The following is a 5,537-nucleotide window of genomic DNA, read 5'->3' on the forward strand; positions in this document are numbered from 1 at the left end:
CCAGGTTGTTGTGGCTGCACCAGGACACCAGACGTTCAACCTCCCTCCTGTAGGCAGACTCGTCCCCGTCCGAGATGAGTCCAATAACGGTGGTGTCATCTGCAAACTTGATTAGCTTGACAGACTGGTGGGTGGAGGTGCAGCAGTTGGTGTACAGGGAGAAGAGCAGAGGAGAAAGATATGAGGGGAGCCGGTGCTGATGGTCCGGGAGTCCGAGACATTCTTTCCCAGCCTCACATGCTGCTTCCTGTCCGTCAGGAAGTTAGTGATCCACCGGCAGATGGGATCAGGCACATTCATGTGGGAAAGCTTGTCTCGGAGATGGTCTGGAAGGATGGTGTTGAAGGCAGAGCTGAAGTCCACAAACAGGATCCTGGCGTAGGTTCCTGGGGAGTCCAGATGCTGCAGGATGAAGTGAACTTCAGAGTGGTGTCTGTAAATTAGCTCATACATTCTTTTGTTTGGAGCTGTTATGTAGGACCTTACACGATGTGCGCGTTCAATGTTTTCTCTGTTTTCCAGACTCGAGCTAAATTGGTAACTGTTGGCATGTGAAACCCAACAGATTGGCATTTGGCAAAATATTCCCTTGAATCCCAGACCTCCAAGGACAAGGTCTCAAATCCCAAGTTTTTGCCCCATTCTTCACATTTCCCTGTCTCCTTCCCCGCCCACTCTGCCTAATTATCTCTTGTCTCAGTACATGTTGAATATTGTACACGATAAGACTTCTTCCTACTTGTCTCGAGAGATTATTCTGTACTCTATAGTATTTGTAAGCATTTGTGTATACATTTTCAATCTCTATGCAGGTTTTCCCTCCTTACTGCTTACGTTGATGTAAATATATCAGCTAATTAATAATGTTGGAGACCATAGCATCTCTGATGGGATTTCCACAATGCTCATTCACTCTCATTCAATTTTCTCCTTGCAGCAAAGAGGGAGAGCAAAGGAGAAAGAGCTAACAAAGAGTTTGGAGAGGACCATACAGCAAAAGAAGAGATGGTAAAGCAAAGAGAAGAACAGCAATGTAGGGAGCAGCAAAAAGCGAAAGGAGGTAGAGAAAAGGAAAAAGCAAAAGGAGAATGACAGAAAAAATACGAAAAAAAGAGCAAATGCATGCATTTTTACTGAGGTTTTTGATGCATTTTTTCAATCCCAGAGGAATGGAGAGTAAAAAACAGGGTCTGCTAAGAACTGGTATTGTTTATCACAAAATCTATCAAGCTAGCTTTTTAAAATAGAAATTCAATGCATAAAGATATTTGTTACGTTATAAAAACACTTGAACCATGACTGTGCAAACTGAAGCTAAGCTCAGTCATGGTGATTCAGCAGCTCAATGTAGAATATATAGGTTGGTATATTTGTAAGGAATGTTCTTGAAATATAGCTTACAAATGTGAAAAGTCTTGCTTGTCAGGGTGATCACTGCCTTAGATGGAAGTGAAGGAGAGAAATGTTACCCGATTTTAGCTGGGGTTCAAATAGATTGTAGAGCTGTTCAGTGTGAGGAAGGCAGGTGAAACCTCACACTGATGAGGTTATGGTGGCATTCTGGCTCAGAAAGATCACTTCACAAAAGAGACAGCACAGTGACTGTTTCTGCATATTTGCATTTGCCACATTATTGTGTCTTTTTATGTGTTACTTGTGTACTCTCTGTGTTTACATGTTAAGGGCTTTATGCGTAATACATCTTCTGTGGACTTCCAAATGTGCTCACATGCTTGCTTACACATATTTGTGTCTGGTTGAGGGCCTTCTCTATGCGTCTGCATTCATGAGTGCTCTGTGAGTACTACTTCTACTGGCCATCTGAAGCTCTGTATCAACATCAAGTACAAAGTTATTAGCAGTCAACATGGCAGAAATGTCATTGAGCTTTCAACGCTCTTCGCTGCACAGAGAACACAGCTATGGGCGCAGATTTTTCCCAAGCAGCTTGGAGGCACACAAACTCATGCAGCGGACCACTATAGAGGAATATAAATGTATATGAACATAAAAACACCAGATTTATTTATTTAATTATTTATTTAGTTTTATCCATTTCTATACAAATATAAAGCAATGGGGAGTCTTTGCTCTGCATTGCTTCATATTTGTAAAGCTGTTTATGCCATCTCAATGGTTTTATTCATCGGCAGTGTTGGGGAGTAATGGAGTACATGTACCACCATTACGTATTTAAAAAATATGAATAACTGTATTCCGTTACAGTTACCGTTCAGAATACAGTTACTTTGTTGAAATAAATGGATTACACTGCTGTCTTTTCCTGTTTCATATATTAGGCTATGCTCTCTCTATTTTGGATGGTAATTCCACGCTGGTGGAAACTTAAACAAAACGCGCATTAAGAGGCTCTAATGCCTGGGTCTCAATCTCGCAGCCCATGTCACAGAGCACTGTACAAAGAGTAAAAACTAGGAATACATACAGTAAAATAAAACAGAAAATTGAAACGCAGTCTATGGCAAAAGAAAACCCCCCATCATAAAACAGATAGTAAAAAATTTGATTAAAAGAAAAATAATGATAACAAGAGACTCTACAGAAGTCCTAGTTAAACAGAAAATTCACAGGTTAGTTAAATGTAGCTGGTAGACTGCTTCAAAGTCAAGGTGCCACAGACTGAAAAGCTCTACCTCCCTCGTCTTCAATCTTCTATGAGATATAACTAATTTATATTGAACTTACTTAACAAAGACAGCAGCCAGCTGTGTGTTTAACAAGAAATTGAGATAAACAGTCTGAAATTAGTCCACTTACAGTTTAGACCTCTATATGTAAGTATGACAATTTTAAAACAAATTCTAAAATCAATTCTAAAATCAACTGGGAGCCAGTGTAAAGAGCATAAAACAGTGGTAATGCATGCTTGCTAGAATGAGTAAATAGTCTGGCTCACTCTAGCCCAGTAAATAGGGCATAACATTAATCTGGCGCAATGAGATAAATGCATGGCTATAGCTGTTATTTAGAAATGTTTCTTAAATGAAAGAAACCTGAACATGAGATTTTACATATGAAGCAAAGCCCAGAGAAGAGTCAAATAGTATGCTTCGAAGATGCAACAAAGGAAAAAATCACTTAACTGATTCTTGAATGTACGATAATCATGGCTCGATAATCATGGCTCTAGTCTTGTTTGAGTTGAAAACAATGTAACTATTGGAGAGCCAGTCACTTATCTGGGATAAACAAAAAAACATACATGAGGCTTAAAAACATATACAGCTGAATGTCATCAGCACAGAAATGCAAGCATTGCTTTGTTTTTCCTGTAGGCTGTGTGATGCTGCAGGTATCTATTAATATGGTACCTGTATCGCTCCAACAGAGAGAAGTTTTAAAAACAAAAGCTTTATGGTTTGTGCGCACTACTAAAAAAAACATGCAGAAATTTTTATTATTTGCCACTCTCAGTGCAGACATGCAACCGAAATGCTGTAACACAGTTCCATTGATCCCGAAAATTTGATTCTGTTCATCTAAACGTGACATTATCAGTGGGAGAAACATTTCATCATTCATCTAAGTGACTTCTCAGCTGACTGCAGGTTTCCCCAACCTTATGAACAATACATTTGCATAATGACTGGAACTAGCAACACTAGGCTGTGAGGTCAGTCTCTTGATCAGTAATATGCAAATTGTCATGATCACTGACCAACAACCACTGATCAAAGACCATTGATCATTGACCATTCATTGTGCCCCATTACTGATGGAAGTGTTACAGTCTAAGAAGACTGAAGAAGTCACTTGCAGGAGCGACGAAACATTTTTCCCACCTGAAATGCGACATCCAGATGAACAGAATCAACTTTTTGGGATTTCCATACCTGGATGATTTAGCATGCATCAAGAAACAGTTGCACTGAGTTCTACTTAGTTTCAGTAAAGTACAGGCATTATTACTGAAGAGCAGAAAGGAACTCACCTGTAACACATGCAGAGTGAGGACTGAGCAAAGAGATACAGAAGAGAGCCAAAATCTAGCACTCAGCATTCAGAGCTTTGAGTCTTCCACCAGGGACAGCTGTGCACTCATTTTGATAACATCTATTTTTCATCCTACATTTCCATTCCAAATGAATGGGTACTACAACCATCACAAATCCCACAACCAAGGTAAGACATGCTTTTTGTACCATTACATTTTGTATTAAACTGCATGCCAGAAACCTTCATTTAAATTTTCTACACCCAATATTCTACTTTCAAATATATATTCACAACAAGGGCAGCAAACAAAATACCTGTGTCCACATCTTTCGCTCTGCAAATATTTTAATGCCAAATGAGGGTTTTACTCTGGTGCAGAGTGATAGTAAATCTTGCCCATGGACATGGTTATTTTTGCAGATGACCTCATTAAATATGTATTTGTTGGAGTTTCCCTTTCTGAGCACCACAGGAGAGCCACATTTTGAAAAACATGCAGACAATGAAGATATTTTTAACATGAGCTGATGGATTTGTGTTTAATGTTTTTAGTCAAATTGTAGAAATCAGTCTATAATGAACATGAGGAAGTCGTACAGCTCTGCAGCTCCGCAAATCATGTTGTTTGTTTATCTTTTGCTACCAGATCTGCAGTATACAATATTGGAGATGATAAAAAATGTATGGCAAATACTACATTGTACTGCCAATTACTGTCAGAGGTAATTAAATAAAATATTTTATGATGCCTAGAGTTTCTTCTAGAGAGGCTGTTCCTAGTCTGGTCTGGGAACTCTACTTTGTCTTCATCATTTGATGAAGTTTTTTTTAGTGATTTACAAGCACCAGAATGGGTTGTTCCCATGATGCATGTTCCAGTGAGGCGGGTCCTACAAAGTGATTAAGAAGACCCCCCACAAACTTTAACACAAGGTTCTTGAGGTCACAGGTTGCAGAAGAGTGAAGAAGCAGCCTCCTGAACTGCTTGAGGAAGAAGCAGCCAAAGAGGGGTTCTTTCGTTGCTTCTTCTTCAAGCAGTTCAGGAGGCTAAACTTCTTGTCAGAAAAAAAAAAACAGCTAAACATGAGAGGTTTTAGGACAAAGTTTGTGTTTTCCATTGTTTAAGCACCAGTTCCAACCAAAGGAGGTATGTTGTATCAACAGAAAAGGCTAACTTGGTTATCATTTTGCAGAAAAAAAGAGACTTCTAAAAATAAGAACTCAAGAGGTTTTTGGACAAAGTTTGTGTTCTCCATTCTTTAAGCACCGGTTCGAGCACCATTTAACAACCGGCACTGTTTCAAAAGTACCGGTTTGGTACTGGTATCGGATAAAACCTAAACGATACCCATCCCGAGTCACAACTGGAAAATCTTTTGTTGCACTTTAGTCTTGAGTCTGTATTATTGTTATCTTCATAATCTATAAAAATGCTGTTTCTTATTTCAATCATTTCTTGGTAAAAAATAAAATTTACTGTTATACACCTCTGTGGATTTAGTGTTGGCCTCTTCAAAGTAGTCTCTCTTCCTTTTCTTTCATTCATTAACATCCACGTACCTATAGTGCTATGGCTCTAG

Source organism: Astatotilapia calliptera, chromosome 14, assembly GCF_964374335.1.
Source record: "Astatotilapia calliptera chromosome 14, fAstCal68.1, whole genome shotgun sequence".
NCBI lineage: Eukaryota > Metazoa > Chordata > Actinopteri > Cichliformes > Cichlidae > Astatotilapia > Astatotilapia calliptera.